The sequence below is a fragment of the Oncorhynchus keta genome, chromosome 12 (assembly GCF_023373465.1).
Source record: "Oncorhynchus keta strain PuntledgeMale-10-30-2019 chromosome 12, Oket_V2, whole genome shotgun sequence".
Taxonomy (NCBI): Eukaryota; Metazoa; Chordata; class Actinopteri; order Salmoniformes; family Salmonidae; genus Oncorhynchus; species Oncorhynchus keta.
The window spans coordinates 4,623,274-4,649,056 of NC_068432.1; the positions used below are offsets into that span (position 1 = coordinate 4,623,274).

Consider the following 25,783-nt stretch of genomic DNA (forward strand, 5'->3'; position numbering starts at 1 on the left):
TTGAACACTCTTCCTGTGTGGTGTTGAGGTTACGTCATGTATTTAAGTGAAATGACAATCATTCTTATTTGAATTGAAATATGCACTTTTATGATCATATTTGTTTTCCGTAGAGCAGATTGTATTGAATTCTATGCATCAAGATTGTTGCAGGTTACTTAGATATCAATTAGAACCTATTGAGATGACTAAATGCTCAGTATTTTGTTTGGGTCCTTTGTAAAGTGTATGAATCATTTGAGGACAGAGGCTTTTTCTAGATATCATCATCGTGGCCTACTATGCACTGCTATTCAATACCAATAACCTGCATGGGAATTCCTATATCATCTTCTTCCTGTCTGCAGCTGTAGAAGTGCCAGCCTATATAATCGCTATGTTACTGCTGAAATTTTGCTATCGAATATTCTGCCAGTCATCCACTCTGTTTCTTGGCAATTCTGTTAATCTCTTCATCCAGATTATCCCAGCAGGTAATGTTAAAATGTAATCTCTAGTCTAGGGGATACACAGTCAACATTGGACTGTTAATAAAGTGTATCTATATAATCTTGCCCTCTTTTACCAGGTAATTATTACAAGTATTATATATTATATATTATATATTATATATATTATATTATTATTATTATTATATATATTAAACAAGTACCTGCCTTATGTTTTGATTGGGAGTCTGGCTGTGTTATCCAGCCTACGTTGTTTCGTCCTACCAGAGAGTTTTGGAAAGGTTCTCCCTGAGACAGTACCACCGATGCAGAAGCTTAGAGGGTAATTCATGTATTTCATAGGTGTTATAATAGTTAATAGCATATGGTAACGTTTCATAGCTTGTTCTTATGATGGCATAATGATAATAGCAACAATTATGAAAACAACCATGTTTATTAGTATCATAATTACAGCAATTATCATGAGGAATAGCATTAGAATTATAATAGCAGTAGTACGAGTAGTAGGTTGCAAGTATACAGTGGGGAGAACAAGTATTTGATACACTGCCGATTTTGCAGGTTTTCCCACTTACAAAGCATGTAGATGTCTGTAATTTTTATCATAGGTACACTTCAACTGTGAGAGACAGAATCTAAAACAAAAATCCAGAAAATCACATTGTATGATTTTTAAGTAATTCATTTGCATTTTATTGCATGACATAAGTATTTTGATACATCCGAAAAGCAGAATTTAATATTTGGTACAGAAACCTTTGTTTGCAATTACAGAGATCATACGTTTCCAATAGTTCTTGACCAGGTTTGCACACACTGTAGCAGGGATTTTGACCCACTCCTCCATACAGACTTTCTCCAGATCCTTCAGGTTTCGGGGCTGTCGCTGGGCAATACGGACATTCAGCTCCCTCCAAAGATTTTCTATTGGGTTCAGTTCTGGAGACTGGCTAGGCCACTCCAGGACCTTGAGATGCTTCTTACGGAGCCACTCCTTAGTAGCCCTGGCTGTGTGTATCGGGTCGTTGTCATGCTGGAGGACCCAGCCACGACCCATCTTCAATGCTCTTACTGAAGGAAGGAGGTTGTTGGCCAAGATCTCGCGATACATGGCCCCATCCATCCTCCCCTCAATACGGTGCAGTCGTCCTGTCCCCTTTGCAGAAAAGCATCCCCAAAGAATGATGTTTCCACCTCCATGCTTCACGGTTGGGATGGTGTTCTTAGGGTTGTACTCATCCTTCTTCTTCCTACTAACACGGCGAGTGGAGCTTAGACCAAAAAGCTCAATTTTTGTCTCATCAGACCACATGACCTTCTCCCATTCCTCCTCTGGATCATCCAGATGGTCATTGGCAAACTTCAGACGGCCTGGACATGCGCTGGCTTGAGCAGGGGGACCTTGCGTGCGTTGCAGGATTTTAATCCATGACGGCGTAGTGTGTTACTAATGGTTTTCTTTAAGACTGTGGTCCCAGCTCTCTTCAGGTCATTGACCAGGTCCTGCCGTGTAGTTCTGGGCTGATCCCTCACCTTCCTCATGATCATTGGTGCCCCACGAGGTGAGATCTTGCATGGAACCGCAGACCGAGGGTGATTGACCATCATCTTGAACTTCTTCCATTTTCTAATAATTGCGCCAACAGTTGTTGCTTTCTCACCAAGCTGCTTGCCTATTGCCCTGTAGCACATCCCAGCCTTGTGCAGGTCTACAATTTTATCCCTGATGTCCTTACACAGCTCTCTGGTCTTGACCATTGTGGAGAGGTTGGAGTCTGTTTAATTGAGTGTGTGGACATCAAACAGGTGCAGTTAATACAGGTAATGAGTGGAGAACAGGAGGGCTTCTTAAACAAAAACTGGTCTGTGAGAGCCAGAATTCTTACTGGTTGGTAGGTGATCAAATACTTATGTCATGCAAATTAATTACTTAAAAATCATACAATGTGATTTTCTGGATTTTTGTTTTAGATTCTGTCTCTCACAGTTGAAGTGTACATGTGATAAAAATTAGAGACCTCTACATGCTTTGTAAGTGGGAAAACCTGCAAAATCGGCAGTGTATCAAATACTTGTTCTCCCCACTGTATGTTGTATAATGTGCTACACTTATACGCCTCTCATTTTGCAATAGGTTCGGAAGTAAGAAGAAAACTGCAAATACAAGTAACAATCGCATTGTAGAAAAAGAACAAAGATTTTAACTGACACACGTTGTTACTTCCCACAAGACACTGTACTGTATATCTCATATGTCATTGGTCATACATACTGAGTGTACAAAACACTAGGAAAATCTTCCTACTATTGAGTTGCACCCCCTTTTGCCCTCAAAGCAGCCTCAGTTTGTTGGGTTATGGACTACAATGTGTCGAAAGCGTTCCACAGAGATGCTGGCCCATGTTGACTCCATTGCTTCTGACTGTTGTGGTTGACTGGATGTCCTTTGGGTAGTGGACCATTCTTGACACACACAGGCAACTGTTGAGCTTGAAAAACCCAGCAGTGTTGCAGTTCTTGACACACTCAAATTGGTGTGGCTGGCAACAACTACCAAACCCCACTCACCCTCTGAATGGGCACTGTAAAATGGCACCGGAGCAGAAGGCAGACATTTTACACACCCCCCAACCGATTGTGTTTTTTTGTTTGTTTATATGCATTGTTTGTAACTTATTTCTTTACTATTTTTGTACATAATATTGCCGCTACCGCCTCTTATGACCTAAAAGAACTTCTAGAAATCAGGACTACGATTACTCACCACGGACTGGTAGAATCCTTTTTCTTATTTCATGACTCCAACGAGCCCGAGGCGGAGGATATACGGCTCCCTCGGGAACAGGCCCCGACCCCAGTGATCTGCGTGAAGAGGAGGCGGAGAAAGAGAGGCCGGAGGGCAATTGAATAAACCCCCACTCCCTCAATTCTGCTAGCAAACATGCAATCTTTGGACAATAAAATGGACAGATTATTGGGAAGATTAAACTACCAACAGGACATTAAAAACTGTAACATCTTACGATGTACCGGCAGGATAGAACAGTGGCGTCTGGTAAGACAAGGGGCGGCGGTATATGTATTTTTGTAAACAACAGCTGGTGCACAATATCTAAGGAAGTCTCAAGCTATTGCTCGTCTGAGGTAAAGTTCATCATGATAAGCTACAGACCCCGTTACCTACCGAGAGAGTTTTCATCTATATTCTTTGTAGCTGTTTACATACCACCGCATTCAGAGGCTGGCACTAAGATAGCATTGAATGAGAAACTTAAATTAGCTTTGCCAAATCAGCATGTTAAATGTGCAACCAGAGGGAAAATAACTCTGGACCACCTATACTCCACACACAGAGATACAAAGCTCTGCCTTGCCCTCCATTTAGCAAATCTGACCATAATTTCATCCTCCTGATTCCTGCTTACAAGCAAAAAATTAAAGCAGGAAGCACCAGTGACTAGATTAATAAAAAAGTGTTCAGATACAGGACTGTTTTGTAAGCAGAGACTGGAATATGTTCCAGGATTCCTCCAATGGCATTGAGGAGTACACCACATCTGTCATTGGCTTTGATGACGTCATCCCCACAGTGACCGTACGTACATACCCCAACCAGAAGCCATGGATTACAGGCAGCATCCGCACTGAGCTAAAGGCTAGGTGTCACGCCTTGGTCATTGTATCTTGTGTTTTTTGTTATATGTTTGGGTAGGCCAGGGTGTGACATGGGTTTATATGTTGTATTTCGTATTGGGGTTTGTATTAATTGGGAGTGTGTATTATTAGGGGTGTGTCTAGTTAGGCTTGGCTGCCTGAGGCGATTCCTAATTGGAGTCAGCTGATTCTCGTTGTCTCGGATTGGGAACCGTATTTAGGTAGCCTGAGTGCGCGTTGTATTTCGTGGGTGATTGTACCTGTCTCTGTGTTAGTCACCAGATAGGCTGTAATTAGTTTCACTCGTTTGTTGTTTTCTTCTTCAGTTATTTCATGTACCGCATTTTCTTCATTAAAAGTCATGAGTAACCTACACGCTGCATTTCGGTCTGACTCTCTTCAAACAACAGACGAAGTTCATTACACTAGGACTCTAACCCAGAAGCTTATAACAAATCCCGCTATGCCCTCCGACGTACCATCAAACAGGCAAAGCGTAAATACAGGACTAATATCGAATCGTACTACACCGGCTCTGACGCTCGTTTGATGTAGCAGGGCCTGCAAAACATTACAGACTACAAAGGGAAGAACAGCCGAGCGCTACCCAGTGACACGAGCCTACCGGATGAGCTAAACTACTTCTATGCTCGCTTCGAGGCAAATAACACTGAAACAGGCATGAGAGCACCAGCTATACCGGAAGACTGTATGAACACGCTCTCCGCAGCTGATGTGAGTAAGACCTTTAGACAGGTCAACATTCACAAGGCCGCAGTGCCAGATGGATTACCCGGACGTGTACTGAGAGCATGCGCTGACCAACTAGCAACTGACATTTTTCAACCTCTCCCTGTCCGAGTCTGTAATACCAACATGTTTTAAGCAGACCATCATAGTGCCTGTGCCCAAGAACACTAAGGTAACCTGCCTAAATGACTACGACCTGTAGCACTCACGTCTGTAGCCATGAAGTACTTTGAAAGGCTGGTCATGTCTCACATCTACACCATCATCCCAGAAGCCCTAGACCCACTCCAATTTGCATGTCGCCCCAACAGATCCGCAGATGCACTCCACACTGCCCTTTCCCACCTGGACAAAAGGAACACCTATGTGAGAATGCTATTCATTGACTACAACTCAGCATTCAACACCATAGTGCCCTCAAAGCTCATCAATCAGCTAAGGACCCTGGGACTAAACACCTTCCTCTGCAACTGGATCCTGGACTTCCTGACCGGCCACCCCCAGGTGGGAAGGGTAGGTACCAACACATTCGCCACGCTGATCCTCAACACAGGGGCCACTCAGGGGTGCGTGCTCAGCCCCCCCTCCCCCTGTACTCCCTGTTCACTCATGACTGCACGGCCAGGTAGGTAGGCCTAATCACCGACAACAATGAGATCTGGCCATGTGGTGCCAGGACAACAACCTCTCCCTCAACGTGATCAAGACAAAGAAGATGATTGTGGACTGCAGGAAAAAAGAGGACAGAGCATGCCCGCCCCCATTCTCATCGATGGGGCTGCAGTGGAGCAGGTTGAGAGCTTCAAGTTCCTTGGCATCCACATCACCAACAAACTAACACGGTCCAAGCGCACCATGACGTTCATGAAGCGGCACGACAAATCATATTCCCCATCAGGAGACTGAAAAGATTTGGCATGGGTACTCAGATCCTCAAAAGGTTCTACAGCTGCACCGTCGAGAGCATCCTGACTGGTTGCATCACTGCCTGATATGGCAACTGCTCGGCCTCTGACCGCAAGGCACTACAGAGGCTAGTGCGAACAGCTCAGTACATCACTGGGGCCAAGCTTCCTGCCATCCAGGACCTCTATACCAGGCGGTGTCAGAGGAAGGCCCTAAAAACTGTCATAGATTCCAGCCTCCCTAGTCATAGACTATACTCCCTGCTAACACATGGCAAGCAGTACCGGAGCGCCAAGTCTAGGTCCAAGAGGCTTCTAAACAGCTTTTACCTCCAAGCCATAAGACTCCTGAACATCTAGTCAAATGGCTATCCAGATCATTCGCATTGCACCCCCCCTCCCCTCTCCACACTACTTCCGCTCTCTGTTGTCATCTATGCATAGTCACTTTAATTAACTCTACCTACATGTACATACTACCTCAACTAACTGGGGCCCCAGCACATTGACTCTGTACCGGCACCGCCCTGTAAATACTGTTATTTTTTACTGCTGCTCTTTAATTACTTGTTACTTTTATCTCTTCTTATTCTTATCCATATTTTTTTTAACTGCACTGTCAGTTTGGGGCTCATAAGTAAGCATTTCACTGTGGAATTTGGCGCATGTGACGAATAAAATTTGATTTTATTGTGACACATACATAATCCAAGTCTCAGTTGTCTCAAGGCTTAAAAATCATTCTCTAACCTGTCTCCTCCCCTTCATCTACACTGATTGAAGTGGATTTAACAGGTGACATCAATAAGGGATCATAGCTTACACCTGGATTCACCTGGTCAGTCTATGTCATGGAAAGAGCAGGTGTTCCTAATGTTTTGTACACTCAGTGCATATACAGTGCCTTTGGAAAGTATTCAGACCCCTTGATTTTTTTCAACATTTTGTTACATTACAGCCTTATTCTAAAACGGATTAAATAAATACAACTCCTTAGCAATCCACACACAATACCCCATAGTGACAAAGTGAAAATAGGTTTTATAAACTTTTGCAAATGCATTAAAAATGAAAAACAGAAATACCTTATTTACATAAGTATTCAGACCCTTTGCTATGAGACTTCCATTGATCACTTATTTATTTGTATTTAACCTTTACTTAACTTGGCAAGTCAGTTAAGAACAAATGTTGTATTTACGATGACGGCCTACCCGGGGAACAGTGGATTAACTGCCTTGTTCAGGGGCAGAACAACAGATTTTTACCTTTTCACCTTTCAGTTACTGGCCCAACGCTCTGACCACCAGGCTACCTGCCGCCACTAGGCTACCTGCCGTCCCATCATCCTTGAGATGTTCCTACAACTTGATTGGAGTCCGTCTGTGGCAAATTCAATTGATTGGACATGATTTGAAAAGTCACACACCTGTCTATATAACTTCCCACAGTTGACGGTGAATGTCAGAGCGAAAACCAAGCCATGAGGTTGAAGGAATTGTCCAAGACGGGATTGTGGTTTGAGGCACAGATCTGGGGAAGGGTACCAAAAAATGTCTGAATCATTGAAGGTCCCCAAGATCACAGTGGCCTCTATCATTCTTAAATGGAGGAAGTTTGGAACGACCAAGACCCTTCCTAGAGCTGGCCGCCCGACCAAACTGAGCAATCAGGGGAGAAGGCCTTGGTCAGGGAGGTAACCAAGAACCTGATGGTCACTCTGACAGAGCGTTAGAGTTCCTCTGTGGAGATGGGAGAACTTTCCAGAAGGACAACCATCTCTGCAGCACTCCACCAATCAGGCCTTTATGTTACAGTGGCCAGACGAAATCCACTCATCAGTAAAAGACACATGACAGTCCACTTGGAGTTTGCTAAAAGGCACCTAAAGTCTCTCAGACCAATAGAAACAAGATTGTCTGGTCTGATTAAACCAAGATTGAACTCTTTGGCCTGAATGCCAAGTGTCACATCTGGAGGAAACCTGGCACCATACCTATGGTGAAGCATGGTGGTGGCAGCATCATGCTGCGGGGATGTTTTTCAGCAGCAGGGACTAGGAGACTAGTCAGGATCGAGGCAAAGATGAAAGGAGTACAGAGAGATCGTTGATGAAAACCTGCTCCAGAGCTATCAGGACCTCAGACTGGGGTGAAGGTACACCTTCCAACACGACAACGACCCTAAGCACACAGCCAAAACAACACAGGAGTGTCTCCGGGACAAGTCTCTGCATGTCCTTGAGTGCCCCAGCCAGAGCCGGGACTTGAACCTGATCAAACATCTCAGGAGAGACCTGAAAACAGCTATGCAGCGATGCTCCTAATCTAACCTGACTGAATTTGAGAGGATCTGCAGAGAAGAATGTCAGAAACTCACCAAATATAGGTGTGCCAAGCATGTAGTGTCATGCCCAAAAAGACTCGAGGCTGTAATCACTGCCAAATGTGCCTAAACAAAGTACAGAGTGTATGGTCTGAATACCTATGTAAATGTGATGTTTCAGTTTTTTTTGTACATGCTTTTTCATCATGTGATCCACATTTTGTAAGGTTACAGCCTTATTCTAAAATGGTATTGTGTTTGAGGGATTGATGATGGAGGGCAAAAAACGATTTAATCGATTATAGAATAAGGCTGTAACCATACAAAATGTGGAAACGGTCAAGGAGTCTGACTACTTTCCGAAGGCACTGAATTTGCAATATCATCACACTTACATCTACATTTCCTGAGCGGATCAAATATACAGCTGGTTTTATAGAAGCAAAGAGTTTCCATGCCAGGGCCCACCCCAACGGATCACAACAAAAAGTGAAAGTAAAACTGACTGCCAATGAAAACACAGCGCAAGCCTGCTATCCTTGGGTCCCTCGATCGTTACTTATGATAAGGATATTTTCTGTATATTTATGGATGTATTCATTGAAATGCGTTTTACTGTGGAATATGATCTTCTCACTGCATTGAAGGTGAGTTTGCATGTAGATGTCCAAGGATATGATACAACTATTACTTAGGCCTTAGGGATTGCCAAAGCAATGTTTTCACAGAAGATTGGTCAACACATAGTTGTTTATTTCTGTTGTACATGTAAGAATGTAATACTAAATACACTCAAATGTGTGTATTGGTAATAAAGCATTTATTGACTTGCTCCATGGTTTCATATAATCTGTTACCCACAATGCTATGTGAGAAAGTGGAAGTGAGGGACTGTAAAGAAAAATTAAATGCCCTTGTCTCGTAGGCTTCTATGCTCTTTTTGAAACTCGTCCACCCATACCTTGAATTGCTGTACCACGTAAGCAGCATAGATTAATTCTGGCTGTTTATAACTGATCAATTTTGATGGACCTCTGTTTTAGAATGTATAGATGTGTGTGTGTGGAGGTGTCTGTGCTTGCGTACGTGTGTCCGTGCCTCTGTGCCTGTGTGTGTACAATTTGCAGATAAATGCGAATATCTTTAAAGAACATTTGTATTTCTGTTCTTTAATGTCTCTTTGGTGTCAGAGTTTGTGTATATTGGAGCCCTAGGCAAATTGTCACTGGTAGGGTTTAAGTGAAATGTGTCAGGTGCCATTTTATACATTTCCAAAGAATTGATTACATCACTGCTTCCTCTTTCTTTCCTTGTGACATGTGATTGATACCACAACACAAGCTTTATTGGCACAAAAACAATGCATCACTTCACACTTCAAAAGTTTGATAAAAGACCACAAGATGTCGCCAAGAGTATACTGCAAAAACATTGATTGCCCTAAAACGGGTTCATGCAGGGACAAGGAAACTCTCGTTACTCTCACAGTTTATAACAATAAAGGTAAAAACTCATCTTTTAACCAGGTGTCATAATGTTTTACTATGACAGTGCTGTCAATGTGAAACAATGTGAGAGGTATTTGCATGATTGTGAAGAGTTTTGTCACTAAGCCTAAAGGTAGTTCGAAATGACACGCTTGTCTTCAATGCACTGGTAGGCCTTTGTGCATGCAGGTCATTCTCTAGTATTAAACATGCTGAATCCTAAATAAAGTCCTATTGAATGTATGTATCAAAGTTAGGATGAGGATCTCTAATGCTATTTTTATGACAGAGCCAGAACAGATGTGTTTTTTTTTATAGTGTTTTGGATGTGGAATGCTGCCAAGCAAGATGTTTTCTCTCTCAATTGTATGACAGTGATAGTGATCAAGGAAATTGTGACCAACTTGGTCAGACAACGCAATGCACCCAGACTTGTGAGCAGTGGTGGAAAAAGTATCAAATTTTCATACTTGAGTAAAAGTAAAGATACATTAATAGAAAATGACTCAAATAAAAGTGAAGTAAAACTTGAGTAAAAAAAAACGACTTGAGGAAAAGTCTACAAGTATTGTGTTTTAAATATACTTAACAATCAAAAGTAAATGTAGTTGCTAAAATATCAAAAGTAAAAGTACAAATGATTTAAAATTCCTTATATTAAGCAAACAAAATGGCACAATATAATGGGTTTTTTTTATTTGCGGATAGCCAGGGTCACATTCATCATTTACTAACAAAGCATTTGTGTTTAGTGAGTCCACCAGATCAGGGGCAGTAAGGATGTCCAGGGATGTTCTCTTGATAAGTGTGTGAATTGGTCCATTTTCTGTCCTGCTAAGCATTCAAAATTTAACAAGAACTTTTGGGTATCAGGGAAAATTTGTTGACTAAAAAGTACATCATTTTCTTTACGAATTCTAGTGAAGTAAAAGTAAAAGTTGTCAAAAATCTAAATTGTAAAAAGTAAAGTACAAATACTCCAAAAAACTACTTATGTAGTACTTTAAAGTATTTTTACTTAACTACTTTACACCACTGCTTATGAGCCAGAATTCCAAATAATGTGATGCCTAGTACTGGTGTAATCCTGATGTCAACAAGTATTCACCTCAAACAATTAAACTACAGAAAACAAACTACAGTGCTTAAATGCCCATTAAGATTCACATTAAGGATCAAATATTTTTTTAATCTGTTTTAATGCTGCTGATGCAGAGATAAGGGCATTTCTCTGGTACGTGTGTCAAGTCAGCCACCGGTATGTAGCCTAGTTCTTATGTAACCTGGTATTTGTCAATGTTGTGTAAATCGCAGTCATTGCAGTAATTATCTGACTTTGGTTTATTATATCAATTGGTGTGGTTGGTTCTAACGATGAACTTAGCCTTAAGATGCTTTTGGCATATTAATTTGTCCAGGCCCTGGACAATTTCAACATGTGTGCACAGGTAATGGATGTGGACCCATGACAGGGTCCATAGTTTCCTGCAAATGCTTCTCTCTTCTTCTCAGTGGTGACACTCCTCTTCTCAGTCGCGACACTCCCTGGCCAGAGGCCCACACTGCAGCCCTAGGAAAAGTCACGTGATTTACAAGAAATCGGACGTGCAGCTCAGAGCAGCAGTCACAGCCTGCTACAGACAACAACAACTGTAGATGTCTGAGCTTGTCCACTGAGATTGTTTTATAGCAGCATCCTTCCTGTATGACGATTGTATTTTATTACTCTCAGTTCAACCTTCGATTTATCAAGTCAGAAGGAGAGTGAAGAAAAGTTCAAGGTTGTAATTTGGATACCTTGTATAATATTTTGCTTATACAAAAATCGTCTATTTGTGGTTTTGTCTTTCACTGCTCCTACTGTAAACTCTTCATTCTGGTTTCTGCACGTGATTTTGATGTTTCAACACTTAAGCATGTGAGACCAAAGACTGTAGGTGATTGTAGAAATGTCTGGGTTGAAATTGCCCTCTGCAGAGCTAGAGTTATTTTGGTTGTTTAGCAAAGTGTATATGCAACATTGGCTAAATTGCCACAAGGTTGGGGGAAATGTTCCACTTTGGGCAGCAAAACAGTACAACTCCTCCTCTTTCTCAATTTTAAAACAGAATGGGGTGTGTCTTTGGTGGTTTATCAATGTGTCATTCCGGTCATTCATGCCATAACCAAGGTAGTTTGTTCGTTAACTAATGCCCCAATCACGTGCTAGTCGGAACTGGTTAACTCCAAAATGTCCGACATGCTAACTGCTTGTAGTTATGCATGTGCAGAGTTCCCTATTTCCGACTAGCACATGAACGCGGTTTAAGCTTGCCACTTGTAGCTAGCCTGTAACTCCTGTATGTTTTGGGATTTGTTTTTGGAGAAAAGCTATAAAGATTGGTAAATAAATGGCACTTCTGTAGCCAATTATCTTATTCATTGATTTTCTTTTTCATTCTTAAAAGTCTCTTGAAGCACATGTGAAAGAAAGAAACATATATATTTTTCAAAGATATTACGTTTTTTGCATAGGCTGCGTCTCAATCCATCGCATCCGCCTATGTCGCTCTTCCGCCTCTGTGGTGGAAGATGGCCGAGCGACAGAGGTGTGTGTCAGACCATAAGACATCCTAAAAATGGGTCTTCTCACGAAAACGTCGACAGCATTCGAACAGCCTATAAACTATTATGACCACTCTATGGAAAGGGGAGACTCTCACGAACACGATTGTTTTTTTCCCCTCATCAATCTACACACAATACCCCATCATGACAAAGCAAAAACAGGTTTTTATACATTTTAGCAAATGTGTCAAATAAAAAAATGAAATATCACATTTACATAAGTATTCAGACCCTTTATCCAGTACTTTGTTTAAGCACCTTTGGCAGCGATTACAGCCTTGAGTCTTCTCGGGTACGAGCTTGGCACACCTGTATGTGGGGAGTTTCTGCCATTATTCTCTGCAGATCCTCTCAAGCTCTGTCAGGTTGGATGGAGAGTGTCGCTGCACAGCTATTTTCCTGGCAGGTTTTCATCAAAGATCTCTGTACTTTGCTCTGTTTATTTTTTTAACGATCCTGACTAGTCTCCCAGTCCTTGCTGCAGAAAAACATCCCCACAGCATGATGCTCCCACCATCATGCTTTACCAAAGGTATGGCACCAGGTTTCCTCCAGATATGACTCTTGGCATTCAGGCCAAAGAGTTCAATCTCGGTTTAATCAGACCAGAGAATCTTGTTTATCATAGTCTGAGAGTCCTTAAGGTGCCTTTGGCATCCTCCAAGTGGGCTGTCATGTGCCTTTTACTGAGGAGTGGCTTCCGTCTGGCCACTCTACCATTAAGGCCTGATTGGTGGAGTGCTGCAGAGATGGTTGTCCTTCTGGAAGGTTCGCCTATCTCCACATCTCTGGAGCTCTGTCAGAGTGACCATCGGGTGCTTGGTCAACTGCCTGACCAAGGCCCTTCTCCCCCGATTGCTCAGTTTGGACAGGCGGCCAGCTCTAGGAAGAGTCTTGGTGGTTCCAAACTTTTTCCATTTAATAAGAATGATGGAGGTCACTGTGTTCTTGGGGACCTTCAATGCTGCAGACATGTTTTGATACCCTTCCCCAGATTTGTGCCTCAACATAATCCTGTCTCGGAGATCTACAGACAATTCCTTCGACCTCATGGCTTTGTGTTTGCTCTGACATGCACTGTCAACTGTGGGACCTTATATAGACAGGTGTGTTCCTATCCAAATCATGTCCAATCAATTGAATTTACCTCAGGTGCACTCCAAGTTGTAGAAACATCTCATGGATTATCACTGGAAACAGGCTACACCTGAGCTCAATTTCGAGTCACATAGCAAAGCGTGTGAATACTTATGTAAATAAGGTATTTCTGTTTTTATGTCTAAAAAACAGTTTTAGCTTTGTCATTATGGGGTACAGTGTGTATGTAGACTGATGAGGAGATTTTTTTGTTGATCCATTGTAGAATAAGGCTGTAACGTAACAAAATTTGGAAAAAGTCAAGGGGTCTGAATACTTTCCGAATGTACTGTAGTTTTGTGCCAACAAAAATAACAGGTTAAATATGTGTCCAAAAAAAGACAAATGAGCTTTTGTTAACTCCAAGATATGGTATAGGACAGACACTTCAAAACCTTGTTCTTTATTTATTTATTTATTTATTTTTGACTGTCTTTTTTTCCGCTTTTCCTCTGGATGAGCATTTTCCTGTTGGCTTATGGCCCATGAACAAAAATATAAAAGCAACATGCAACAATTTCAAAGATTTTACTGAGTTACAGTTCATGAGGAAATCACTCAATTGAAAAAAAAATAATTCAGCCCAAATCTATTGATTTCACATGACTGGACTGTTGGTCAGAGTCTGATACCTTTAAAACAAAACAAAAAGGTAAGGACGTGGATCAGTATCTGGTGTGACCACCACTTCCTTCCCATAGAGTTGATACGGCTGTTGATTGTGGCCTGTGGAATGTTGTCCCACTCCTCTTCTGTGAGAAGTGCCTGGATATTGGCGGGAACTGGATAACGCTGTCATACATGGCAATCCAGAGCCACACGAACATGCTCAATGGGTGACATGTCTGGTGAGTATGCAGGCCATGGAAGAACTGGGATGTTTCTGCTTCCAGGAATTGTGTACAGATCCTTGCGACATGGGGCTGTGCATTATCATGCTGAAACATGAGGGATGGCGGCGGATGAATGGCACGGCAATGGGCCTCGTCACTGTATCGCTTTGCATTCAAATTGCCATCGATAAAATACTATTGTGTTCGTTATCCATAGCTTATGCCTGCCCATATACCATAAGTCCACCACCACCATGGGGCACTCTGTTCACAACATTGACATCACCATACCGCTCGCCCACACAAATTCATACACGCTGTCTTCCATCTGCCCGGTACAGTTGAAACCGGAATGGCCTTTTATTGTCCCCGGCACAAGGTGCACCTGTGTAATTATGCTATTTAATCAAATTTTTGATATGCAACACCTGTTAGGTGGATGGATTATCTTGTCAAAGGAGAAATGCTCACTAACATGGATATAACCAAATTTGTGTAAAACATTTTCTGGGAAGGCGTTCCACTAGATGTTGGAACATTAGTGCGCAGACTTGTTTCAATTCAACTGCAAGGACAGTAGTGAGGTCGGGCACTGGTGTTGGGCAATTAGGCCAGGCTCACAGTCGGCATTACAATTCATCCCAAAAGTATTTGATGGGTTGAGGTCAGGGCTCTGTTCAGTCAAGTTCTTTCCCACCGATCTCGACAAACCATTTCTGTATGGACCTCACTTTGTGTATGGGGGCATTGTCATGCTGAAACAGGAAAGGGCCTGTTGCCACAAAGTTGGAAGCACAGAATAAAACCCCTTCACTGGAATTAAGGTGCCGAGCCCGAACCATGAAAAACAGCCCAGGCCATTATTCCTCCTCCACCAAACATTACAGTTGGCACTATGCATTCTGGCAGGTAGCGTTCTCCTGGCATCCACCAAAACCAGATTTGTCCATCGGACTGCCAAATGGTGAAGCGTGATTCATCACTCCAGAGAAAGTGTTTCCATTGCTCAGGAGTCCAATGGCGGCGAGCTTTACACCACACAAGCCGACACTTGGCATTACGCATGGTGATCTTAGGCTTGTGTGCGGCTGCTCAGCCACGGAAACTAATTTCATTAAGCTCCCGACAAACAGTTCTTGTGCTGACGTTGCTTCCAGAGGCAGTTTGGAACTTGGTAGTGAGTGTTGCAACCGAGGACAGGCGCTTTACCACTCTGCGGTCCCATTCTGTGAGCTTGTGTGGCCTACCATTTCGCGCCAGAGCCGTTGTTCCTAGACGTTTCCACATCACAATAACAGCACTTAAAGTTCACCGGGGCAGCTCTAGCAAGGGCAGGAATTTGACGAACTGACTTCTTGGAAAGGTGGCATCCTATGACGGTGCCATGTTGAAAGTCACTGAGCTCTTCAGTACAGGCCATTCTACTGCCAATGTTTGTCTATGGAGATTGCATGACTATGTGCTCGATTTTATGCACCTGTCAGCAACGGGTGTGGCTGAAATAGCCGAATCCACAAATTTGAAGGGGTGTCCCCTTTTGGTCATTTAGTGTAGTGTAGTATAGCTAACCATGAGCTATCTAGCTAAATAACAATATTCCAACAGATGCAATGTACCTTGATTTATCCGTTGTTGTTTTTTTTTATCAACCCACACCCTTCCACTACATGGTAGATGTCATTCCAGGCATTCCTGGTCTCTGTGTGTTTCTGTGTGTTTCGGAGAAGCTCTGGTATTTCTAGTAAATCAGCAGACAGACATAGGGAGGCTTAGAGCCTGAGTCACTCAGGGATCTCTTCCTCCTCAGCCATAGGGCCCTGGTCAAAAGTAGTGCCCTAAATAGGGTGCCAGTTGGGACGCACATACAACCGTGCCACATCAGATCACGTCAGATCATTCTGTTAGTCAGTATTCATACTTGTGTGTCGTGGGTGCATTGTTGTGTTTTTGTTGTAGTGCATTTAGTACCCTGAGTCATCATTGGGAGGAGTAGCTGCCAGTGGGTAGGTGTGTGTGTCTGCCCGGAGAAGGGTTTCCAGCGAAGCCAAACAAAAGCATCAAAGTCAAGTCTAAAGACACAGTAAACACAGAAACTAAACCTGAAAATCAACCTACCCCAGCCGGGCTCTATTATGTTGTTTTGTTTGGCCCTTGTTGTGATTCCTTGTATTCATTTCAATCATTTTTCCTTGACACATCACATGTTATTAGTTTGACTATTCGTTTGAGCAGGTGAGTTTGAGGAGGGATTTAGTGGTAAAGGAAGGGATTTAAAGAGAGGGGTTTAAAGTGGTGGGGATGGTGTTATGTTCAACAAGATCATGCAACATCTCATCGACAGTAATATCACCACCATGCCAGAATGATTATGGCACTTCCGTTGCTACATGTCCATCCAATTTGATTATAGGCCATAGTGTAATAATTCATCTATAATAGCAGAGTTTGCATAGACAGAACTGAGTTTAGTAGGAACACATTTACATATGTTCAAAAGGCATGCATATCAGCTGAGTCTTGCATTCCCATTGCTGAGCATTGGTATTCAGAATCACTGCCCTAAATTTGTCCTAATGCTCTCTACTCTACTTTATCTCTGCCTATTGACATCCTGTCATTCAGAAAAGCCTGTGGTTATTATCAACCCTGTTGGCTTTTTCAAACTATCTGGTGCAAAGACAGGTGATAAAGCCAAAGTGTGTTTGTCGAGTCTGCCTTTCCAGTAAAATTGACTTAATTTAAATGAAAGGCATTGGACATTGCCATATCCCCCTTCCTCCTCCTCACTATTATCCCAGGTGAGCAGAAAAAACGTACCATCTGGTTATCTCTGATCATCTCTGATTATCATCAAACATCTGAGTTGTTGTTTCCTTGGTAACCCTTGGCTTTGATTGAGCGAGAACAAACGATAATTCATCACTTTGAAATACAATTCAAAATCCCATTGTTGATATTGTTCAAATAACAACCTCACCCTCAGTTTTGTTCCCGTTCTGAGATTAGATATTTGCTCAGTCAATTCAGAACCTGCACACACACACGAACACACTTCTCACCTTTTCTGGCGCTCGCTATGTTTGTTTTACCTGGGTCATTGAGTGTCTTCACCCTGATATCCTTGACCCCCCCCCAATAAGGACTATATGTTTTGTTTGTTAATGAGTTGCATGGGTGGTTAATATTTCAGCTCTCACCCTTTCTGTCACATGCTTTGTGTGCTTGATATGTGACAGTAGGAGTCAATATTACAGTACTAGACCTACTAAAACATTTATGTCAACACATCATGCTCTTACAGTCATAGATCATTTATATTCTCTCTGGGCAATGCTTGCAGAAGACCAGAGTTGCAGCGTAAACTCACCCCTGGGTGGAGAGTCAGTATGTACAGCCATGCTGGGGTCATTAGGGCTGAAAGTTTTTGGAAATACCAAACAGACTTTTCTCTCCACGTGATAAGGGAAGTTACCCATGCTGCTGTGTTGTGGTGAGGTTGTGTTGCCCGTCTCATTTCACAACCGTCAAAACAAATTCATGTTCAACTTCTGCTTGTTCAGAAGCAATAAATCATCACTTTAAAGTGGTAAAGTGTATGTCTTCAACAAAATATGAAGGTGTATACTTTTATTCCTGACAATACATCTTCAGGTCGGGTACTGTAATTGTCAACTAAGATACTGTTTATCTGTACCTGATACTGCAGGTGAAACCGACTACCAGACTACCACTTTGCTGGATAGCATCTTAATGATAACAGTAAAATGATCTCATTATAGACATGACGAATAGCCCCTTTGGTCAATGAGAAATACAGTCACATAGGTTAGAGGGTTCTTTTTTTTGTCATGGAAATGCTGTTCTTATGGGACAGCCTGTGTATCAGTTAGACATTATATGTACACTACAGTGTGTGTGTGGATTGGAAAGCACCTCAGTTTTTCATCTGTCACATGGTTTTGGTACACTCCCTCCTTTCCTCCCTCCCTCTCTTTGTGTGTTTGTGGTTACATATGAGCTACTGTGACAGAGCTTACTGGTTCTTTGCATGGGCAGGATGGATCATGGATTAAGTCTATTGTAATACACATGCTTGAAATAAGAAATGAAGCCGTGTAAAGGTTATGTATACAGATGATAATGAAGTGATAATGCCATAGAAGCCGGTGTTTGGAGCATATTGTTCACGTTTTCATTTTCAGAGTACAAACTCAACGGACTCTATGAAAGCTTACGCCAAGTTTATTATTCCCAGAGGGCCTATACAGCTGCATCAGACAAAGTTTCACCTGTGGTAGTATACATACCCCACTTTGGATGGAGTCTCCTCCTTATCACTAAACATTGAATTTTAATTGCTAGGCAGGGGGCTGAGTGATACGGGACTTAAACGGTTCCTCCCCTTTTTCTTAATTTAACCTTTATTTAACGAGGCCAGTCAGTTAAGAACAAATTCTTATTTACAATGACAGCCAGGGAACAGTGGGTTAACTGCCTTGTTCAGGGGCAGAACGACAGATGTGAACCTTGTCAACTCGGTGATTTGATCTATCTAACTTTTGGTTACTGGCCCAATGCCCTAAACACGAGGCTACCTGCCGGCCCTTATCAGTACTGCCTCACGTGACCGTTTTCCCTGCACTCAGCCCCTCCCCAGCTTCCTTATGGCATCCCTCATGTCTCTTTTAAAACAAATTATTCATAATAGTTCAAGCTCAGAAACCAAACCTATCAATAAACAATATTGGCACGGGTGTTGTTAAGCCCTGAACGAAGTTGAGGGCTGGCAAACCGTGCCAATATATCCTCCAAACATAGGCTTCGAAAGTCGGAGAGACAGACAACAAGGTTTATACAAATCTCTGCTGTTGGCAGCTAAATGTTAGTCTAAAAGAAATGTCAGATAATGTCCAGATGATTTTTATAGTCGAGATCAAGTTTATAAATTGCTTGGCTGGGCTGATGAGACAGTAGATGGCGCAGTCAAATAGAACAGAGTAAATAGGCATTATAATGTCATAGATTTAGCCAGTGGCAACTTGTCGATTAGACACCAGCTGGAATGCGGTTTTAACCAATCAGCATTCAGGATTGGACCCAGCCGTTGTATAATGTCTAACAATCCAAAATGCAATGTTGTCTTGTAACATCAAAGGGATACATGCTTCCTCCATGGGTATATTGGAGATGCCCATCCTAAACTGCATACACTGGTTTCCATACCAATTTACTAATGCTGAGGGGTTCCTTATTTTTATATCTTCCCATGCAGAATACAGTCTACAAGCTGAAACAAAATGTGTGGGAGACTTGTCCTCAAGGGCAAACTGAACTGTAGGAATGCATCTCCCTCTCAAAGACAGTGGTGGAGTTGTGATTTTGTTTAACCTTTATTTAACTAGGCAAGTCAATTAAGAATACATTCTTATTTTCAATGATGGCCTAGACACAGTGGATTAAATGCCTTATTCAGGGACAGAACAGATGTTTACCTTGTCAGCTCAGGGATTTGATTTTGCAACCTTTCAGTGACTAGTCCAATGCTCTAACCACTAGGCTACCTGCCGCCCCATAGTACAGTACCCGAGAAAATGACAAGTTAGGGAGAATGTTTCCGACATGAATCAGCTAAGCCACATGAACATTTAGAAACTAAGACCCAACTTATTGAGAAGCAGCTGAACATGCATGAAGCCATATAATAAACTCAAATGACCAGGAAAAACTCAGGGCCCCATTTATAAGTATAAGTCAGATCAAATTATGACGTTATGAAGGGGAAACCGTATGGACTGTGAAAAAAACTGTAAAAGTATAGTTTTGATACCTCTAACACCAACTCCACTGCATGTATGGACAGCCGTTTTAACAAAAATGCATAGAATTTGATATCAATATTTCCCATAGGATTCAATGGAGAAACCTATTTTTGAAATTGCTAATTTAATTATTGAAAACAAGACTGTGATCCTGTCTATGTAAAGCTGCTTTCACATACAGTGCATTCAGAAAGGATTCCGGTCCCTTCCCCTTTTCTACATTTTCTTATGTTGCAGCCTTATTCTAAAATGGATTCAATTAAACATGTTCCTCATTATTGTACACACAATACCCCATAATGACAAAGTGAAAACAGGTTTTTAGAAATACCCTTTGCTATGAGACTCGAAATTGAGCTCAGCTGCATCCTGTTTCCATTGATCATCCATTGATGTTTCTAGAACTTGATTGGACTCCACCTGTGACAAATTCAATTGGTTGGGTATTATTTGGAAAGGCACACACCTGTCTATATAAGTTCCCACAGTTGACAGTGCATGTCAGAGCAAAAACTAATCCATGAGGTCGAAGAATATGTCCATAGAGCTCTGCGACAGGATGGCGTCAAGGCACAGGTTTGGGAAGGGTACCAAAACATTTCTGCAGCCTTTAAGGTTCCCAAGAACACAGTTGCCATCATCATTCTTAAATGGAAGCAGTTTGGAACCACCAAGACCCTTCCTAGAGCTGGCCACCTGGACAAACTGAGCAATCGGGGGAGAAGGGCCTTGGTCAGGGATGTAACCAAGAACCCGATGGTCACTCTGACAGAGCTCCAGAGTCACTCTGTGGAGATGGGAGAACCTTCCAGAAGGACAACCATCTCTGCAGCACTCCACCAATCAGGCCTTTATGGTAGAGTGGCCAGGCTGAAGCCACTCCTCAGTAAAATACAGATGACAGCCTGTGAGAAAACAAGATTCTCTGGTCTAATGAAACCAAGATTGAACTCTTTGGCATGAATGCCAAGCATCATGTCTGGAGGAAACCTAGCACCATGCTTTTGGTATGTTTTTCAGCTGCAGGGACTGTGAGACTAGTCAGGATTGAGGCAAAGATGAATGGAGCAAAGTACAGAGATACCCTTAATGAAAACCTGCTCCAGAGCGCTCAGGACGCCAGACTGAGGTGAAGGTTCACCTTCCAACAGGACAATGACCCTAAGCACACAGCCAAAACAATGCAGGAGTGGCTTCAAAAAGTCTTTGAATATCCTTGTGGCCCAGCCAGACACCCGGAATTGAACCCGATCGAACATCTCTAGAGAGACTTGAAGATAGATCTGCGGCAACGCTTCGAATCCAACCTGACAGAGCTTGAGAGGATTTGCAGAGAAGAATGGGAGAAAATCCCCAAATACAGGTGTGCCAAGCTTGTTGCCTCATACCCAAGAAGACTCGAGGCTGTAAACGCTGCCAAATGTGCTTCAACAAGTACTGATTAAAGGGTCTGAATACTTTTGTAAATGTAATATTTCATTTTTTTATTTTTTTATATACATTAGCAAAGAATTCTAAAAAACAATGTTTTCTTTTACATTATGGAGTATTGTGTGTAGATTGATGAGGGGAAAAAAACATTTAACATTTTAGAATAAGGCTATAACGTAACAAAATGTGGATTAAGTCAAGGGATCTGAATACTTTCCGAATGCACTGTATATAATTACTATACCGGTACTCCCTGTATATAACCATGTTATTTTCTACTCCTTGTTTTATTCTTGTGTCACTATTTCATTTATTTTGATTTTTTGGGACCTTATCTTTAGCTCTGCATTGTTGGAAAAGGACCGGTAAAGTAAGCATTTCACTGTTAGTCTACACCTGTTGTCCAGGAAGCATGTGAAAAATAACAGTTGATTTGATTTGATGTATGGATAAGGCTCCTGTTGCCGTGCTAACAGTTGCCTGAAGAAAGTGTGGTGATTTCTCTGTACCAATTCCATCCTTGTCAAGTATTCTGGACAGGTCACTACTTATGAGGAAAATATCTCAAACTCCATTAGCGTTATTGCACAAGTATTTGAATAAAAAATGAAATGTTTAAACAACTATACTCTATATCTAAATATTATTATGATTCTGTATTTCTAGACTAACTAGCTCAAATTCAGCACAGTTCTTTCAGCTCCAGTTTTAGAATGTAGAACAAGATGGTTCAATACAGTCGTGGCCAAAAATTTTGAGAATGACACAAATATTAATTTTCACAAAGTCTGCTGCGTCAGTTTGTGTGATGGCAATTTGCATATACTCCAGAATGTTATGAAGAGTGATCAGATGAATTGCAATTAATTGCAAAGTCCCTCTTTGCCATGCAAATGAACTGAATCCCCCCACAAAAACATTTCCACTGCATTTCAGCACTGCCACAAAAGTACCAGGTGTGAGTGTTGACGAGGACAAGGCTGGAGATCACTCTGTCATGCTGATTGAGTTCGAATAACAGACTGGAAGCTTCAAAAGGAAGGTGGTGCTTGGAATCATTGTTCTTCCTCTGTCAACATGGTTACCTGCAAGGAAACACGTGCCGTCATCATTGCTTTGCACAAATAGGGCTTCACAGGCAAGGATATTGCTGCCAGTAAGATTGCACCTAAATCAGCCATTTATCGGATCATCAAGAACTTCAAGAAGAGCGGTTCAATTGTTGTGAAGAAGGCTTCAGGGCACCACCAGTACAGAGCTTGCTCAGGAATGGCAGCAGGCAGGTGTGAGTGCATTTGCACGCACAGTGAGGCGAAGACTTTTGGAGATTGGCCTGGTGTCAAGAAGGGCAGCAAAGAAGCCACTTCTCTCCAGGAAAAACATCAGGGACAGACTGATATTCTGCAAAAGGTACAGGGATTGGACTGCTGAGGACTGGGGTAAAGTTATGTTCTCTAATGAATCCCCTTTCCGATTGTTTGGGGCATCCAGAAAAAAGCTTGTCCGGAGAAGACAAGGTGAGCGCTACCAACAGTCCTGTGTCATACCAACAGTAAAGCATCCTGAGACCATTCATGTGTGGGGTTGCTTCTCAGCCAAGGGAGTGGGCTCACTCACAATGTTACTTAAGAACACAGCCATGAATAAAGAATGGTACCAACACATCCTCCGAGAGAAATTTCTCCCAACCATCCAGGAACAGTTTGGTGATGAACAATGCCTTTTCCAGCATGATGGAGCACCTTGCCATAAGGCAAAAGTGATAACTAAGAGGCTCGGGGAAGAACAAAACATTCATATTTTGGGTCCATGACCAGGAAACTCCCCTAACCTTAATCCCATTGAGAAATTGTGGTCAATCCTCAAGAGGCAGGTGGACAAACAAAAACCCACAAATTCTGACAAATCTCCATGCATTGATTATGCAAGAATGGCCAGCCATCAGTCAGGATGTGGCCCAGAAGTTAATTGACAGCATGCTAAGGCAGATTGCAACGGTCTTGAAAAAGAAGGGTCAACACTGCAAATATTGACTCCTTGCATCAACTTCATGTAATTGTCAATAAACACTTATGAACACTTATATGCTTATAATTATACTTCCGTATTCCATAGTAACATCTGACTAAAATATCTAAAGACACTGAAGCAGCAAACTTTGTGGATATTAATATTTGTGTCATTCACAAAAATGTTGGCCACGACTGTTTAATACAATGGACAATAAAATGTATACCTTGTATTAAGTACACTGCGATGATTTGACAAACTACCGAAATAGGAAATGAGAACAATTATAAAACATGGATTGTCTCCACCCACCTGTTTATCTGCTTGCCTGCCTTGACTCTGAACCCACCTGCCTGACATACTGCCTGCCCTGACCTCGAACCTGCCTGCCACTCTGTACCTCCTGGACTCTGACCTTGTTATGATCTTTTGCCGGTCCACAACCATTCTCTTTGCCTGCCCCTTGGATTATAATAAATATCAGAGAATCTAACCATCTGCCTCACGTGTCTGCATCTGGGTCTCGCCCTGTGCCCTTATAGCTTCTGTGGAAAGCAGTTGCAAAAGTAGTTTGACCCGTTTCCGAGAAACGTTACAAACCTGACATGAAAAAATGTGCATCGGTATTCAACAGTGTTTTATATGCTTGAGTCTGAGAAAGTAATTCCTCTTTAATTTATATAGTAGTGTAGTTTACAACAGCAGGGAATAATCATGTGATTTACACACAATGCTGTGTTAAATCCCCTTAACCATTAAAAACAACTTTTATGCTCTGTTAAAAGCCCTGCCACTTTGAAGAATGGCAATAAGACTCCCTTCAAAACCAATCTGTTTCCAATAAAGTGTTATTCTACAATTATTACATTGTAATTTACAATGTTACTATAGACTTGCATCAGGCTTGCCTGTTGCGCAGTGATGCATTGGACACTGTTAGCTCCCATGTCTTAGATAGCTAACTCATCCGGTTATATAGGCTGTTCTCCCCTCATCAAAACCTCTCTAAAAGTATGTCATGTCAGATATAAATATTTTTAGATATTACGTATAGTATACAATATATGAACTATACAGTATACACACAACTCACAATAGGTTGGCATTTAATTTAATTTGTACAAACAAAAACACAATGATATAAAATATATATACAAATATACACAAAATGACATCTTTAACACCTTTCACCAAATGAACAGACATTTTCTCAAAATAGTTCGGTATGAATGATTATCGTCCGGGAATATACTGCTGTATACCATATAGTGTGTAATTAACGGAACATTTTGTCACAGTGAAACATAAAAACCTGATGTTGCTCATCCAAGCGGAGAGTTGATGTGACGTTTTGGCAACGGGCTAGGTGCCATCATATCAACTGTGGATCTTGTAAATGAGCTATTCATACTGAGTACAATACAGCTATGACCACGATTTAACAAAGAGTGGAAACACAGTAGAGAGTACCAGACATACTTCCTTTCAAAAATGCTACCAAAGGTTTTAGAGATCCTCCAACTGTCACAGAGCAGCATTCGTCAAATGCCAAAGATGGTGTAGCTTGAGGTCATGACTTCAAGAAAAAGTCGGGAATGAAGTCTTTTGGTTCTGTTCAGGGTCTGAGAGAGCGGGCCTCAGAGTGGGCATGTGATCTGTTGGGGATAACTGGATGTGTTGTTGTTCAGTGACCAGTAGTCGGTGTAAGAGAGGATGTCGTCAATGATCGGTAGTCCTGAGTTGAGTTCTGTGTACAGCCGCAGCTAGAATTTCTAGTATTCAATACAGAATATGATCATTAAAAAAGCACACTGAACTTGTAGTGGTAGAGACAAACTTACCTCAATAAGGGTTTCTTGGTGACTGTCTTCATAGTCTGTAAAGTTGAAGAAGGGCAATTGGCATGAGCATTGTGCAAACCTCAATTACATTCGCAGCCCACACTCAAACACAAAGAGTTTAGTCAAACCCAAGCATCTAGCAAGGTTAATCTTACCCGTGGGGTGGTCTGGTGACACTTGGAAAGATGTGTAGAAGTTGTTGGTGCTGTCTGGGCCTATTTCCACACTGGTGGAACACTCTGGAGCAAATGTGAAATCATCTAGGTTGTCTGTGCTGTCTACTATGCTTTCCTGTGTCATACTGTCCTCCTGCGGGTGTGTGTTGGTATTGAGGTCCTCGGGGCAAATGGTTTCACTGTACACCATTCCCTCTGTCTTGATCTGTGACCCCTAGAAGAGACAATAGCAAAACATGAAGTAAGATTATAATGTTCATCTCTGTTGACACTGGCTTGGATACAGCCCACCTGCCTACCTACCCACCTGCCTGACATACTGCCTGCCCTGACCTCGAACCTGCCTGCCACTCTGT

At 42.0% G+C, this 25,783-nt stretch overlaps 1 protein-coding gene across 1 annotated transcript in view; it reads left to right on the forward strand.

Annotated features, from left to right (window-relative positions):
- Nucleotides 1–8,584: 8,584 nt before the first annotated feature.
- The window catches only part of LOC118390889 (long-chain-fatty-acid--CoA ligase 6-like), a 78,974-nt gene continuing 61,775 nt past the window's right edge, over nucleotides 8,585–25,783 (forward strand). Inside the window, exon 1 of the mRNA XM_052457634.1 lies at nucleotides 8,585–8,733. The gene's annotated coding sequence lies outside the window, so the exon portion shown is untranslated. The remainder of the gene's footprint in view (nucleotides 8,734–25,783) is intronic.